This window comes from Portunus trituberculatus, chromosome 41 (assembly GCF_017591435.1).
Source record: "Portunus trituberculatus isolate SZX2019 chromosome 41, ASM1759143v1, whole genome shotgun sequence".
Lineage (NCBI taxonomy): Eukaryota > Metazoa > Arthropoda > Malacostraca > Decapoda > Portunidae > Portunus > Portunus trituberculatus.
Genome location: NC_059295.1, coordinates 13,415,466 through 13,433,885, shown reverse-complemented (window position 1 = coordinate 13,433,885; position 18,420 = coordinate 13,415,466). Strand labels below are relative to the sequence as shown.

Below are 18,420 nucleotides of genomic sequence, written 5' to 3'. Positions count from 1 at the left end.
CTCCTTTCACGTGTAGCCCCTGTTCACCTAGCAGTGAGTAGGTACGGGATGTAAATCGAGGAGTTGTGACCTTGTTGTCTCGGTGTGTGGTGTGTGCCTGGTCTCAGACCTATCCCAAGATCGAAAATAATGAGCTCTGAGCTCGTTCCGTAGGGTAACGTCTGGCTGTCTCGTCAGAGACTGCAGCAGATCAAACAGTGAATTACACACACACACACACACACACACACACACATATATATATATATATATATACGTGTGTAGGTGATACATAGACAAATAGATAGCAGATAGTGTGCATACATACTAACGTATATTGATACATACATACAAAGATCAACATGTTTAAGTAATGAAGGTGTGGAGGAAGTCTGGTAGGACGAGCGTGTTTCCGGGGCTGGTATCCGCTACTGCAATGAATAATTACAGGCGGAGCAAGTCGTGTGCTCATTAGGGAAGATTTTTTCACTGTTCACTTGTTTCTATATGGGCGGCGCCTTGTCCCGCTGCGGATCCGGTGACCCAAAAAAAGAGCGGCGCGAAGCGGCGCCTCGTGAGGTGATGACGCAGCGTTAACTTGCCTTCCATACCAGCCAAGGAAACTAGAAGGATACAGATGTGAGGGAGAAAAATCATTAAAACACCTCTTGAAGGAACGCGTGGGCGGAGGAACGGCCATGAGAAGACTGTTTTTCCTCCGCGAAGAACGAAATTATGTGAAGGTTTCCTCTTTCATCAGCGACAGCGAAAAGGAAGATGGGAAACTGTACGATGTGTTCGCGGAAAGGAGAAAAGGGAGAGATGGAAATGAAGAGAATGGCGATGAAGAAAAGGAAGAACGATGAAAGAGGCAGCCGGCGATGAATGAGGAAGACAGCGATGATGAATAAGGATAGCGATGGAGGAAAGGAAAGGAGAGATAGGTAGAGAGAGAGAGAGAGAGAGAGAGAGAGAGAGAGAGAGAGAGAGAGAGAGAGAGAGAGAGAGAGAAGGTAAGGGTGGTGGGAAATACCGATAACGGAATGGGCGGAAGATGAAAGGTAAGGACAGCAATGCAGTGTAGGGGTGTGAGAAATGGTGCTATAGGGGAAGCATTTCTAGGGATGAATGAGAAACAAGAGAGACGGAAAATGAAGAGTAAAGGAAACAAGGATGATAAGGTTGTGAAGGCAGTGCAAAGGGAACTAAGTAGCGGAAATGTACGCGTAGTTAGAGGAATCTCAGGCAGCAAACCATGAAACAAGAACAGTTGAGGGGAAAGGATAGAAGAAAGTGGAGTTAAAAAAGACACGGGCGAAGAAGGAAGGTAGGAGAAGCTTACAGGATTTGAGGAGAGGAAGAAGAGGGAGGCGGAGGGGCACGAGGAAGCGGTACGGAATCTCAAAATATCCCTTGCAACACTTGAGATGAAAGACACAGCTCCCTCCGGCCACAACAACAGAAGGGGCGAGGGTGAGCGGGAGACTGAGGGGGAGAGAAGGAAGGCAAGGCGCGGCGGTCACTCAGGATCACAGACATGAGGGTAAGTCAGCGCCCCGCCGCTCGTAGGTCAAGTCAACTCGCCTAAAGGCAATCTGAGTGTCGTAATGTCAACTCGGAAATCATGCCGCGACTGTCGCCCAGAAAATGCTGTGAGAAGAGAGCAAACAGGGAGTGTGTTCAGGGCAGCCCGCACTCACCGTGATAAGGGGTGTAGGGACTGTTTGCTTACTTGTGTGTATGTGTTTGTGTGTGTGTGTGTGTGTGTGTGTGTGTGTGTGTGTGTGTGTGTGTGTGTGTGTGTGTGTGTATAATATTCTCCCCTAAGTATTGGCACGGTAGCTCGTTATCCAGCACGTTTCCCCTCCCCTCACACCACGGCCCTCCTCCCTAACCATACCTCCCCCAGATCGCCCTGCGCCGGAGGGCGGGAGGGTAGCTGGGGTGCAGACAGGAAGGATGGACGGCCGAGGAGCAGGCGGCGTGCACGGGGAACATTTATGAGTGTGCGCTTTTTGCATGGTGTGTTCAAGGATGTACGACTGCCGGGCGAAGGTGAAGATGAAAGGAGTGTGCCGTGTGCTGGCTGCCGCTGCCGCTCCAGCTGTTGTTGCTGTTTCACCGCCGCGTGCTGTTGTTCGTGTGTCTGCATGCCGTCACGTTCTTGTATTATTGAACTAAGCTGTGTTGTCACGATTCAAAATCATCTAAATGCGACATAAAAAATGTTTACCTTTCTATTACGATGTGTAGTGTCACTATTGACTCATATAACTTGCTCAGTAATTGTTTTTTTACGTGTCTGTAAAACGACTAGAATAACTTTATATTGAATGAGGATAAGCAGCAGCTGATCTGATAGGAGTGTTGTGATACGTAGCCAAGCAGCGCCGCGTGGACGTGAGGTTGGCTTGTACAGGCGTGGGACCATCTGATGGTTGTGGAGGAGAAGTAATGGAATGTGTTAACTTGATCGTAGCTCCTGAAGGAGAGAGAGTGGTCAAGATTTGTTGTATTCACCAGGAGGGGGATGGCATGGGAGGAATAGTTTGGTTCGACTTCCGTATCTATTTATTGACATTATGATAATATAGATAAACGGCGCATGTGGTTTATCGAACAAATCAATTACTTCTACTACTTATGAAAGAAATACATTCTCGTATTTAAGCCGCGATTTCAGGAAGGCCGCCGTGAATTTTGCCCCTTTTCGTTACATTTTGTGCCCTGTAGTTGCATATATATGTGTATATATATATATATATATATATATATATATATATATATATATATATATATATATATATATATATATATATATATATATATATATATATATATATATATATATATATATATATATATATATATATATATATATATATATATATATATATATATATATATATATATATATATATATATATATATATATATATATATATATATATATATATATATATATATATATATATATATATATATATATATATATATATATATATATATATATATATATATATATATATATATATATATATATATATTTGTCATGTGTGCAAAAGATTGGCTGTGGGTTATGAACAAAGATATATGTTAGAGTCCCTGCTAAAGCCTCGTTCCTTGGGAAAAGCAGGAAGAAAAGTGTCGTAAACTGTAACATAAAGATGAACAGATCACCGTTTGACTGTTCCGTTAAGGATTTTTCTCACAGTTCTCTATTTGACTGACGTATTTCTATTGCGGAAAGTAACTTGCATTCCAGTGACCAGTGAGCTTCCGTGGCACAGGATGTATTACTTCACTCGTCTTGGTGTGGGTGTGAGTCGAGCAGCCGGTGAAGCACGTTGCTTGGCCACCGCGCCGTATCGAGCTCTAAATTAGTTATCCCCTGCAGCTGTTTTCTGTGTTGATATGTGTATTGTGATTGTCATGGGTGTTGTAAACAAAGACATTTCAGTTCCATACATCCCTCGTGTACTAAGGCTCTCTTTCATGTCTTGAACCGCGCAGTGGTGTGGGGATGGCCAGCGCTGCACAGGTAGCGTCGCCATCCTCACCTCGTATTGTTAACTTTTCCTATTCGATTTCTTAGACTTGTTTTTTTTTTTTTTTTTTATCTCGAGGGAAGTGAGTCTCAATCCTTCCTTTGCCTTTTAATACATTTCGCTACTCACACTCTTAACATTAGCCACGTAAAGTGAGGCGTCAGTGGTCAGGAGATCCAGATTCACCTCATCCCGCCGTTGCGAGTTTCAACCAGTCTTGTACTGTACGTATGTCAACATTCCGTAGAAACTGAATATAAAGAACGAAGCTTCGAAGAATGTTCCCTTTTATCAGCATACCAAGCCGTCCACTTACATTAATCCTATATGCAGATCACATATCGAACAAAAATGCATAGGCACACTTTATAACTTCTTTTTTTTTTAAATGATTAGTGATGTCCCCGTTTTCTATATTGAAGATTTTCGGTCAACACGTTGCTTGTAATCTGAACTGGAAACTTCACATTCATCTCTTGCTGAAACGGCTTCTATGAAGTGACCATTCTGAGTTGTCTCAGTCAGTTGTTTCTAAAGCCCACTCCGCTTTCCCCCTCCCCCATCCACCTCCAAGCTATTAACTCTGTTCTGGGGCCTTATTCGTCCGTGTATAGAGTAAGTTTCATGTGTAGGGGGAGAGGGGCTTCCACTTACACCAGTCATCTAAACAAGTAAAATCTAAAATTTTCTTCTCATCAACTCCTCTATTTGTGTTCAACCCTCTCTCTCTCTCTCTCTCTCTCTCTCTCTCTCTCTCTCTCTCTCTCTCTCTCTCTCTCTCTCTCATCCTAGCAATGTACCATCGCTTACTATCTTCTACCGCTATTTTCACGCTAACTACTCTTCTGATCTTGGTGCAGCTGCATGCCTTCCCCTCTTCTCGAGACCTCACTGTACAAGACTCGTTTTTTTTTTTCCTCTATTCTGCCCACTTCTAATGCAAGTTACCTGTATTTTTAATCATTCATCCCTTTTTCCGGTAAGCTCTTGAATTTCTTACTTCTGTATATCCTCCTTTCTGTATTATTTGAGTTCTTTAAGAAGGAAGTTTTAAGAGTTTTCTTTAAATTTTCGATGGTCTTCTTGACATCTCTTTTTTGGGACAAACACTTTAGTAAGGTTTTCTTTTTTTTCATTTCTGTTTTGTTGCCATTGCTCGGTGACCTTACATAAAGCATAATGATAATGATTAACCAGAAGCCTCCCCTCAGGTGTCTTTGCTCACGCCTACAGAAAGTATTTATCGCATTTCATATTATACCTGAGATATATACGTTCCGTCAAGTGATTTCTATATTATAGTGTGGCTAAATGTTGAGGTGTACATGGGATGTGCAGCGTGTGGGCGCCGCGAGGATGAGGGAGCCTCGCCACTCTCTTGCTTGCAGTTGCGGGAATTCAGGATTGTCAATTGTCTTGTGAGAGCTGCCTCAGTCATGTTAATATCTATATGTAAAAAAAAAAAACTCTCAACATAGCCTTAAGAATTATGTTAATCCGCTGTTAGTGAACAAAAGAATTTTTTTTCTTTTGAGTAATACTTCATTGCTCGGTGCGCGGTTCGTGAAGAAAGGCAACTGAAGGTGATTTACAGCTCCAGTTAATCTCTTCGTATTTTCTATTGTTTACCTTTTCTCCCTATATATGACTAGTGCGTCTAGTAAAATCATTCATTATTTGTTTACATGTTTACTAATTCATTATGTGTTGATGGTCTTCGGATAACCTTTTCCACCTGAGGCAGAAAAAGTATGCGCCTTTAACTCAACTTATTGCATGGAATTAATATTTGCCGTCACGTGGAGAGTGAGGCTGAGGGTGGTGTGCCTCAATCTTGTGTGGGCATACATATATTAAGTCAAAACTCACGGCTGGCCGGCACGCACTGCTCTGGCGAGGCTTCAAGGTCATCTCCAAGCTACGTGACTGATGGTAACCTCTGCCGCACATCCCACGGTACATTGGCCACCGGGCTTCTCTCAGTAATGTGCCATCTGGTCTTGGGCTTCTGGTGTGAGAATGGGTCAGAAATGTTACTCTTGTGTGCCACGCTGACTTTCTAACTGGATTTTTCTAACCAGCCTTTAGATGGTGTCTTGCACATGTAGCGATTTGGTAGATGTTGTCTCCACTAGCGAACACTTGAAGCGATCTGTGCCTGTAGTCATAAATGTCCTCAGAACAACCAAATAATGTTCCGTCTTTCTGGCGGTGAAGGTGAGGTGGATGCCACACGTAGGGCCCCTGTAACACTCGGGCCTCCACAGTTTTGCTTCTCCATGTTTCCCAGGTTTCCCAAGGCACCCACTGATTGACAAAAGAATGACGAGCAGCTGGGTGGTCTGCGCTCTAACGACTCCAGCGGGTTCGTAGACAAGCGGACTAGTTGTTGCACTCCTGAGGCGCTGGTGCAGATAAGAGATGTACATAGACTCGATATCCTTTCGAGGAATCATCTGATCTTACTCTTTCAGGAAGAAAGTTACTTCTGTTGAAGCTCTCCACTTAAAAAGACTTCACAGAACCTTCAGTCATTTGCATTAGCATCTAAACGTTTCATCAGTTTAACTCATTTCTAGTTCCTGAATGGTTTTAAAGCATCGTAACGTACTCTCCCTTTCTTTACTCTTGACTTAATTTCGCCTGCCGTGACAGAAATCGATGGTGCACGTCAGCATCGCGGCACACGTGTGTCTTGTTGGTGAATGGTTCCACCTGTCTCAGTAGCATATGGGTGAGCTCTGGCGTCACTCGTGGCTGCTTACCACCGACACTCAGTATCTGTTTATAGCTTGTGGAAAAAAAAAGATTATCCACTTCTGTTTTAAAGAACATAGCAATGACTAACAATAATAGGTCACTCCTCCCACACAAGCAGCTCCTGTGGCAATATTACGTAGCACAATGATTGCATTACAAGTGTCCCGAGAACCTCAGACACTCATTCACTCAACGCAAAAGAAATGTAAGGTTCTGTTGTGACTCCAGGTTCGAAGTTAGGTTTTAGGCCACCGCATCACAACTGACTGGTTTGGCGTAACGAGTCCTGTGACGGAACAGGTGGCTGTAAAAGAAAATTTTCTATATATTTCATAAACACAAATTAATAACTAGATAAATGATAAGAAAGAGAATGCTTTAACCACGCTCCCTAAACACAGGAGAACTGTAAGGGTCAACCGATAGATTGCAATTCCTATTTCTCTGTGACTAACCTTTGGCCGGATGAGCGACACCACACAACAGTGTCCATCACGTACACGTTCAGGATCTCCAGAGTCACACTTCGGATCGTTTTTAAGGATCTGTTTTACTTGAAGTCGCCTTACTTGAAAATATCTGTTGTTTTTCATAAGATAAGGAAGCTCTCGGAACTTGTCACTGTATCAAGTTTAGATAAAGATTAAACTTATTGACACAGACGTTTATTTTCAAGCAGTGTAGTTTATAGACTAAAAAAAATATAATGTAAACTTTTTTTGTTGTATACATAATGCTGCTAACATCGTTAACCATGAGTCAGTGGTGCATTGCCTCAGAAAATTAATATTATTGCTCGTAATTTATATAGGTTGTAATAATTTACAAAACTAAAACGCAAATTAACCCAGGAAATTTCATCTACCCTCTTTCTGCTGTATGAAACTGTGTTTGCATTATGGAAATCGAGGAATCCTGTGGGGATTCCCTCTACTGAGGGCACAAAAGGGCAGCTTAATATGTTTGTAGGGACGCAAACCTTGATATTGGTTCAGTGAACATTGGAATTTCGAGAAATGGTGGATCTTTCACGGTCACATTTATCCTACCATGTCGTTAGGTTTGCATGAGGTGGTGGTATGGTGATGCATCAGCTACCAATCGCTATGACTTTTTGGATCCAGTGATTATTTTTCTTCATGTTGTATTATTAAGAAAAGAGTGAGGACATGGAAGGCGGCGCGGCACGGTCTGAAGTGACTTGTGACGCCATACTGGAGATTTCGTCACGTGTGGGCGTTGTAAAGGTCATTCTGTTTTTAAACTTTGTGCTGATTTCTAACTTATGCAAAAGTGATCACATAGAGACCAACACCTGCAAACTCTACCAACCCTTGAATTAAGCTTGATATTCTCCGAAGGTCACTGACTGTCTCGCACGCCACCGCCGCTCACCTGACCTGACGCTACACCACATATCGCGCACACATTTGATTTGAACAGTCACCATTTCTTTTTCTCAACATATTATATTTACAAGTATGATAAATTTGTTTTGAATATGTGAACCAAGTATCGTTTCTATTTACCCGCAGTATGCACCAGCACACACTAGCGGAGACTATTGTATTAAGGTTAGGCGACTTTAACATGCTGAGAAAAGAATGATGAAAAGGTAATTTGTTCTTTGTTAAACCTCATTGGGCTTTTGTTCTTGGCTGGTACTTTATATATTGAAACTTATTTAATTCCTCATTAGTCTCAGTAAGTCTCCATTTGTCTCAACGTAAATTAAAACACTGGAGGGTTTTATGAAGACCACCACGGCCGAGGATAGAAACAGATAATGGGACATTCCTGCACCGCACTTCCACTACATGCAAATACTCTAGTTGAATTTACACGAATTTTAAAGGTATTTTGATAGTTCAAGTGACAGATTAATGTTTTCTATGCTATTAACAGGAGAAATACACTTGGGAATCCACTTAATCACCCTCATGACCTTTGAAAAGAGGCGTGATAAGAGAAAAAAACTTCTCTAAATTTAGGCCATAGTCTTCACTTCCTGCATGTGTTACTTTCTGTCACACTCCTCCGTCTCTGCTCCACGGAAGGCTCGTCCATTGGTGCAGCGTGGCGTTGAGAAGGAAGTAAGGGACAGGTTTTGTTTTAGAGGCTGCCTGGTTTCCTTTCCTCTTGAGCATATGTAAAGCGGGCGGCCAGCGGCTGTGTGGTGCAGGCTGGCGCGGCGTCCACTCCCTTGACACTCCGACCTTATGAACGACATGTGAACCGCCGTGTTTTGCGTTATAAGATTACTGCTGGTGCTACTGGTGCTGGTACTACTACTACTACTACTACTACTACTACTACTACTACTACTACTACTACTACTACTACTACTACTACTACTACTACGTACTATATACTTCATGCTTTTGTTATATTTTTTTCTCTTCATTCGGGACAAACATAATATCGTGCTGCTCCTCTACTACTACTACTACTACTACTACTACTACTACTACTACTACTACTACTACTACTACAACTACAACAACAACAACTACTACCACTACCACTACCACTACCACTACCACTACTACTACCACTACTACTACTACTACTACTACTACTAGTACTACTACTAGTAATACTAATACTTCAACAACACAACTCTAAGCTCACTGCGTCATAATTTCCTCGTCATTCGAGAAAGACATACAGGAAAAGAATTGCCAGAAAGACTCGTGAAGGACAAACGGAAAGGATAAAAACTGCGGCTATGGAAGCGTGAACACTGATACAAATAACCAGCCTGTGTCACTTCCCGGTAGAGGAACAAACGAACCAATTTTTGAACGAATGCTGAAGGCTGTTCAAATACTGTGCGATATGTCCATTGCATCTGTGTCTGTGTACGTGTGTGTGTGTGTGTGTGTGTGTGTGTGTGTGTGTACAAGTCCGTGTATTTGTGTACCGGTTGTATAATCTTCCTCGCTTCTTGTATTCATGAGTGACAATTTTATTTGGTTTGTTTCATTTTTATATATTCATTTGTCTATTTTTATTTATATATTCGTTTATTTCTTGTTTATTTTTATAGATATTTTTTTATGTATTTATGTATCTATTTATTTGATTGATTGATGTATGTAGTTTATTTATTTATTTATCTTATTCTATTTTATTTATTTACTTTTTTTTTTCTTTTCTTTTGCTGGGGGCGTGTGGTTTGGGCGGCCGTGGTGAGCAGGGAATTGGGGAGGTCGAGGTGTGTTGGGTATAGCGGACATCTTCACCCATAGGAAATGTGTGCGTACATGTGTCTGTGCATGTGTACGTTGATACATACATGTGCGTCTATGTATATCACGATAACCTATGGCAGTTTTTCTTCATGTGTGTATTTTAATTTTTCTGTCTGTCCGTGATTGATAAGAAGTGTAATTACCAGTAGATTTATAGCATTTTTCACAGTTTAGCTCATTCGGTTTGCTCACGCCTTTTAAACTTCTCAAACCAGCACATCAGACTGTCCACCCATTGATTTATTTAGTATCTATTTACCTTCGTCGATTTATTTTCACTTATTTTCATTTACGTATTTATTGCTACGCTCGTACCACCTTCCTGTTCCTATACTTTTACTCCGCAATGTGTTTTTCTTTCCGTTACCGTCATTGAAATATTAAAAAAGGGTCAACATAACATACTGGCTCTATTCACCGTCCTGTCCCTATACTCAGCTCTCCGGGCAGTGCGGGGCGTGAACAAGTAGAGGATGCGTGTTGTGGCTCCTTCATGTAACCCTGGTAGAGGCTCGTGACCCGGTTGTTTATCTCGGTGGAAGGCAATTTCAGATTTCCTTCCTATTAAGCTGGTGTTGGAACTTAATCTCTCTCTCTCTCTCTCTCTCTCTCTCTCTCTCTCTCTCTCTCTCTCTCTCTCTCTCTCTCTCTCTCTCTAGCTCCACGTAATCTTGTTGCATGGACATTAGATCACTTAATTAGTTTTCTTAAATTTTTTTCTTTAAACAACCATTTTTTTTCTGTTTTCTTTTTTTCACGAGGCGCCTGACACTACTACCTTTATTATATGTTCCAACTTTAAGTCTGTTACATCTTGGTGGCTCAGACTCGCCTAGTGTTTCTTGGCAGCGCATCTTTCCCGCCCCCTCATTCGCAGATACTAGTAATTTTACAGCCTTTACGCCGTCCGCTTCTACGCTGCTTCACTTCAGAAAATGTCAGTGTTAGGTTAAGTAACTATTCTTAATTCCTCTTTCAAGTGTCCGTGTCAGTATAACCTTCATTCATAACTGGTGTCTCTTACTTCTTCCTTTACTGTTCATGCCTTTTTTTTTTTTTTTTTTTTCTTTTGGCCAGATGGCGGAGTGTCAGTGTTAAAGTATCAAATGAATGCGGGTGTCAAGTCAGTATAATCTTCACTCATAATTGGTGTCTCTTACTTCTTCTTTTACTCTTCATGCCTTTTTTTATTCGTGGGTGGGGGCGAAGAGGGCTGGGATTGTCAGTTAGAGTATCAAAGAAGTGCTTCCCCTCCACTCACAACCAGCGCTCGTTTGCTCCGTACATCTCCTCAGTTCCTCTTTGTGGGTGTGTGTGGTCATATGTATCAGTGTCAGGGCATTAGGTGAATGTTTTCCCAACACTCACCATCTGCAATGAACCTCAGAGAGACAACGTTACTGCCCGCCTCTCACCAACCTCCTCCATAGAAAGTTAATGCATATCTGTCAGCCTCGTGTCTCTCTCTCTCTCTCTCTCTCTCTCTCTCTCTCTCTCTCTCTCTCTCTCTCTCTCTCTCTCTCTCTCTACTTAATCTCAGATACCTGCAAATAAGATTCCAATATATTTTCATTACATGACTCAAATATATTTTAGTTACTAATACTGAAGAACAGCTAACACTACAACAATGAAAGCAGCAGCTAGAACAACAACAGCAGCAACAACTACTACTGCTGCTACTACAACTACTACTGTTACTACTACTACTGGTACTAAAACAACTACTACTGCTACTATTAATGATAATAATAGTAATAATAATAAAAATAATAATAGTAAGATAATAATAATGATAATAATAATAATAATAATAATAATAATAATAATAATAATAATAATAATAATAATAATAATAATTATTATTATTATTATTATTATTATTATTATTATTATTATTATTATCATTATTATAATTATTATCATTATCACTATCTTTATTATCATTTTTATTATTTTCATTATTATTATCATTATTATATTGTTATCATTATCATTATCATTACAACGACACAGACGATATCTATAAAAACAATAACAACGGAAAAACAAATTTAACGTTGCTCGCTCATTCTACAACAAATGTGTGGCGACAAGAAAAATAATTAGATAAATAAAAAACAGTTTAAAAGAAATTCATTGAAACATAGAATATTTGATGAAAACTTTGCAACAAGTGAAAATGTCATTGCCGTATGTATGTACACTGCCCTCGCCTTCACGCACACTCGTTGGCTTTTTCTCTATTTTTATTTTTCATTTATTTTGTTATTACTTTTTAGGATAAGGGAAACATTTTATTTATAGTTCTTAAGTTAGAGCCATTTTTTCAATAACAATGATAATGATAATAATAATAATAATAATAATAATAATAATAATAATAATAATAATAATAATAATAAGAAGAAGAAGAAGAAGAACAATAACAATAAATTAAGATAACACACGGAGAAGGCCATATAAATACATTGGTGCCTGTAGGCTTTATATACTCGTACTGCAGCCAGGTAAACACACACACACACACACACACACACACACACACACACACACACACACACACACACACACACCCGGTAGCTCAGTGGTTAGAGCGCTGGCCTCACAAGCCAGATGACCGGGGTTCGATTCCCCGGCCGGGTGGAGATATTTGGGTGTGTCTCCTTTCACGTGTAGCCCCTGTTCACCTAGCAGTGAGTAGGTACGGGATGTAAATCGAGGAGTTGTGACCTTGTTGTCCCGGTGTGTGGTGTGTGCCTGGTCTCAGGCCTATCCGAAGATCGGAAATAATGAGCTCCGTTCCGTAGGGTAACGTCTGGCTGTCTCGTCAGAGACTGCAGCAGATCAAACAGTGAAACACACACACACACACCGCGTAGTGTAGTGGTTAGCACGCTCGACTTACAATCGAGAGGGCCAGGAAGCGGCGAGGGAAATGGGCAAGCCTCTTAATGTGTGGCCCCTGTTCACCTAGCAGTAAATAGGTATGGGATGTAACTCGAGGGGTTGTGGCCTCGCTTTCCCCTTGTGTGGAGTGTGTCGTGGTCTCAGTCCTACCCGAAGATCGGTCTATGAGCTCTGAGCTCGCTCCGTAATGGGGAAGACTGGCTGGGTGACCATTAGACAACCGAGGTGAATTACACACACACACACACACACACACACACACAGCCAACAGGTCTCCCAGCGTTGATCAGACCGCCTAACGCTCCACTAATATCACGATTATCACCATTCCCTCAACCTTCCTCTGTGCCAAACGTCTTCTCTGCGCCTCACGCCATCCCAAACACGTCATCTACCCTCCAGGCTGTTTGGTTGTCCGCCACCTCGTCCTTCGCATCACGTATTCATATATTTTGAACTGTTCCCCTCAGCCGTTCATTCCGTGCTTCAGACCTCCACATTCCTTCCGCGTGACCAGACCACTTAGTCACCCTTTCACCCGCCCATCCCAACACGCTGCACCTGTTTCAACTCATCCATGTCTCGCTAATTTTTTAACTCCGCCACGCCATCTCACTCCAATAATTGTTTGCAAGCATTTAGTTTCCGGCACATATATTCTGCGCCTCGGTCTGTCGTTTAGATCCCGCGTGCGTCTCGTTGCTATAAAAGTTAGGACAGCAATCCTCGCTCTGGCAACGTTCACATCATTGTTTCCATATCCAGCTGTGTCTCTCTGTCTCTGTCTCCTTCTACGTTCCAACTGTCTCCAAAAAACCGGTATCTTAGTTTTGCCTTCCCTGTATCCAGCGAATTTAATGTAAAGAATAAATACCTTGCTTCTTTTTTTTTCAGCGCTTCACATTATAATTAGCACTTAGACCGCCATTAATCCCTTCCGTAACATAACGCATTTCCATATTCATTCTGGTTACTTATTATTTGGTGATTTTATACAGCTTCAGAAACTCATATGGGGATAAAATAGTGAAGACTGTGCCCATCAATATTTTGACCACCATAGACCCTTCCTAATGGAAATAGAATGGCTAATCGTATACAAATTTCAAGGTAAAAATTGTTCCAGTATTGAATCAACTACTTTATTCTCCTTCCCGTAATTTTGACTTCCTTCTCATATTTTGCTTCATGTGATCAGTATCCTATCACTGAGAAGGAAGGAGAGTCTCTTTTTTTTTTTCTTATATTCGATCCAGAGGAGAATGTTAAGCGATTAGCAAAGCCAGAAGGTCTTCATTCTGTGGGTCACTCGGACACTGTGGACAACAATGCACGTGCGTCTACTTAGATCCCAGCGGGTCGTTAAAGGAGATCGAAAGAAGCAGGGTAGCATGGATCGGGGAGCGCGTGCCTTGGAATTTTGTTTCCTTCAGACTAAGAACGAAAAGAAGGTAGCACATCAAGAGATGGTGGTAGTGGTGATGGGAGTGAGTAGGCTGACATTAATGAGAAATACTAGCAACAACATTAATAACAGGAGGAGAAGAATTTAGTAGTAGTAGTAGTAGTAGTAGTAGTAGTAGTAGTAGTAGTAGTAGTAGTAGTAATGACATTGTTCCTGTGTGTGTTTGGCAATTATGTATGGGTGGCGATGAGGCATGGTAAATGATGCTGATGATGATTACAGTGATATTAATGAGATTGGAAGGATTAGTAAAAATAGCAATAGTAATAGTAGTAATTACATCCTATTCCTGCGTGTGTTCGGCAGTAAGAGTCATGTACGGGCGGCGGTGGAGGTGGGGGGCAGTAGAATACACCACGAGGAGGCGGTGGTGGTGGCGGTGTGCGGTGGGCGGCCAGCGGACGGCCACGCTGGGACCATTACTCTTCCGGCAACGAACCTGTCAACTGTTGGTGGGCCCCGCGCCAAACGGAATACTGGCGTTGCTATTCGTATTGCTGTTATTGTTATGTTATTGCCATTATTTTATTCATCTATGTATTTGCTTATATTTTCATCATAGTAATTATGCTCGTTTTCATTGTTAATAGCTTATCATTGGAACACTTATCTATAGCAGATCGCTTCATAAATGCAACGTAGTGGTAGGAGTAAATTTACGCCTAGTGAAGCAAAAGTACTTTATTTTCTAACGCTGGGAAATAAAGTAGACTACTGTTTCCTCCCACCACCACCACCACTACCACCACCAGTACTCACATTTCACTCACTTATCTTACTTACACAGCTTGATCTCGCAATACCGATCCTCCAATTTTTCTTTATATTTCATGTAACGCGCTAACAGATAGGAAAGCTGAAGCAAGGAAGAAAGAAGTGAGTGGTAGCGTGAAGGAGGGCCGAGGAAGCGAGCAGAACTGCACACACGGCGGCACATTAAACACAAGTCGGGATTCTTATTCGGTGCAAATAACGAGGCAAACACAGGGAGCTGCGGAGGAATGGCGGGAGAAAATAAAAAAAGAAACTCGTCACCTCCCCTCCATTTCCTCGCCTCCCTCGCTTCCCCGCCAAGTGCCACGTGGGCCGAGCGTCGCGACTCCCCGGTACTGTTGCGTCCACCTGGAACATTCGCCTCTAGTGAAATGTCTCGGTAAAGACTTTGTTTTCTAAGTTCCTACTCCGAAACAATTGTATGCCACACTTCAGCTACTTTCAAAAGGTTTTTATTGACATCAGACCGGTTTGATTATAGTTTTAGTGACATATTAACAAAATGTGTACCTCATCAATAAAAGAAACACCCTTGAAAACCCCGGATAATCTTTTTTGTGGCCTTTAGAAATAGTTGTGGTGAGAACAAAACGTTTGGTATACTAGCATCTATATGTCACAGAGAGTCGATTACGTGTTAGAAATTGCCGTGCTTGTGAGCGTGTCTCAACCTCTCATATTTTATTTCACGGGATCATTGTGCTGGTTATTCATGAAGGAAGAAGAGTTTTTTTTTTTTTTATACCACACCGAGAGAGGAATGTTAGGGATTAACAAAATGAGAAAAAACACCTTGTTGATTGTTAAAAGATTGTGTCGTAAATGATTAAAGGAAAGATAGCGTCACGTCCTCAAGAAAAATTTCTTTGCGACATTTTCTTCTTTCCTCTTATCACATTTTGTTTGATTGATGAAGGAAAAGATCGCATCACGCCCTCAAAAACTTTAAAACTTTACCTTGTGACTGTAACTAAACTTTTTTATATATATCTTTTCTTTTTATTCATAGTTAACGTGATTACTGTGGTAGTAACTGACAGGCGTAAAAAAAATGACAGGTAAAATAAAATAGCATTTAATACGCGAACAACAACAAAAACAGGGAAGGAGTTACATAGTGTGAAAAAATGCGAACTCGCCTGTTGCTTCCCCCTTACAAAAAAGAAAAAAAATTTATCCATGATAAAATAAAAACATCACGGGTTAAAAAGAAAAATACACCTCAGGGTAGTATTAGTTAAACTTAAATACTCAAAGCAACAAGGAAAACGCAACGGTGAAGAGAAGGAGACTGACGTGATGGTGATAGTGGGGTTAATTGCTAAAGTGAACGTGGTCTTACCTGGTGGTGACGAGCGGAGTGTTGTGGGTAAATCCTCGGGCACGGCATGGCGAGTCCTGGCGGGACGGCGACAACTCACACGTGGTGGTCTGTGCTCCTCGTCAGCGCGGGATAGCGAGTGACAGGTGGACAGATGGTACTGACCGATTATCCTCAGAACTACCTACTGTTTATAACCTCATTCAGTCCGCATTAGTATTTATCTATTAGTTTTTTGCTCTTTTTTTTAATGTTATGATTGGTTTAGTTCGTCACTGAGTAATGGAAGAAAATTTAGTCTCGTCGCGGATTGCTACACCTCGTGCGGGTCAGTCAAGTGTGCCCAGGTGGTGAAAACAGGTGTGTGTGTGTGTGTGTGTGTGTGTGTGTGTGTGTGTGTGTGTGTGTCTGTGTGTGTGTGTGTGTGTGTGTGTGTGTGCCTGTGTGTGTTTTGTTCACTTATCTACCTCAAGCAGCCTGTTCGTAGATGGAAGTCAGTTGAAAATTTCCTGTACGTTCTTTTCTTTTGGTCATCAAATACGCGGACACAATGTTCGGGCTTGAAGTAAACTGTTATTCAGGCGACACTCAGTATTTCTCTCTTTTTCTCGCAGGTGTTTAGTATATCCAGGTAACAGTGCCACTTTATTTTCTTTTTTTTTCACGATCTCAGGACCAAATATTTGCCCTCACATCGTTTATTAATCTTTTGTCATTACTGTTGTCGTCCATTTATTTATCTACTTATACAGTCGCATCGTGTCCTGCAGAGACTCGTATCTCTACCCAAGTGTCAAGTGCAGTTCTCGGCGCCAAATCAACTTCAAATTATTAACCTTTATTTTTCAAAGTAAGTTACTAAGTTACTCGGCCATATGCAAGTGAAACTGAGGGTCTGCCAACGCTCTATGTAGTCCCTTACTCTACACAGCTACGAACAAGCATCACCCTATGTATGCAATTAGATATAAATGAAACAGAAACGAAATCCCAAGCTTTATTTGCATGGAGACCCGCGCTGTCGTCCTCTTCCTCTCCAGCCTCTCGTGCAGGCGTAAGTTATCTCTCAGAGTTCATAAAAGTCCCTCTCAGCGCTCGGTAACCATTTATCTTGAACACACCCGCACGGAGAGTCAAATCGAGCCAACATATCTGGCGACACGCGAGGGACCAGGGGTGGTTGGCTTGGGTTGGTATGAGGTCGCGGAGAGGCAAGGCAGCGATCAGCGCGGCCAAGTGATGCCGGAGCCAGGGAGCCTCAGCCAGCCAGCCGCCCGTCCGCTCCACGCGCCCGCCGGGATACAACTGACTGAGCAGGTGGTGCCTGGTGGACTTGTCGAGCCATCCCGCGTGTGTGTGTGTGTGTGTGTGTGTGTGTGTTAGTCTATGTTTAGTGTATTGACTTACGATTTATGAGATATATTAGGTCAAGTACACACACAACCCCAAGGACGGATGGACACGAGCGAGCGCGCGCGCACACACACACACACACACACACACACACACACACACACACACACACACACACACACACACACACACACACACACACACACACACACACTTACGCATACACACACACACACACACACACACACACACACACACACACACACACACACACACATACGTGTGTGCGTGTGGGGCTGCATCGATATGGCGATCTTGTACCTTTGACGTTGTATGTTTAAGATGTGATTATAGTAATCTTTCCTTCTTAGCATCACCACCGCCGCCGGCACGCCGCCGCTGTTGCCCATCACCCACAACATTAATAGCACCACGGCGTCATAATTTTGAATAAATTATTCCTCCTCAAGAGCGTTATGAGACACCCTTCATTCCTTTCATCACATTACTTTTCCATTCTCTTTTTTTCCCTTTCCGTGTAAACCTCGCACGTTTTTCGTTACGTCGTGTAGAAAAAGTCTTATCTGTTTACTTTCCTCATATAAAAGATTCTAATGAAACTGAAAAACAACCCTACGCTTGACTTCACTAATTACTTCCATACGCAACAGCGCAACAGCAGGTGTTGTCCGTGAGTGCGAACCACTGCAAACTGTACTTCACTTTGTCGAGGTTATTAGGTTGTTGTGTTCCTTGCAGTGACGCACACAGTCATCAAGGACACAGCCGAGTGCTGCCTGGAAGATTCTTTACGTGTGTGCTAGGAGTCTTTTGGTTGTCATGGGTCGTGCAGGGGAACCAAGAGCCATAATGAATATCATGTTGTGTATTGATTTTGGCGATGAAATGTCTTTCTTGCTGATCAATGAGGAAGTTTCAAAAGTATATATCGAGAGTTTTTGCCCCTTCTCTCTCCACCTCTCTCTCTCTCTCTCTCTCTCTCTCTCTCTCTCTCTCTCTCTCTCTCTCTCTCTCTCTCTCTCTCTCTCTCTCTCT

At 42.0% G+C, this 18,420-nt stretch overlaps 1 protein-coding gene across 1 annotated transcript in view; it reads right to left on the bottom strand.

The window, feature by feature from the left end:
* Positions 1 to 17,304, bottom strand: part of LOC123516524 — a 333,279-nt gene extending 315,975 nt beyond the window's left edge. The window contains 2 exon segments of the mRNA XM_045275948.1: positions 16,033 to 16,286; positions 16,479 to 17,304. The gene's annotated coding sequence lies outside the window, so the exon portion shown is untranslated.
* Between the last annotated feature and the right edge of the window lie 1,116 nt (positions 17,305 to 18,420).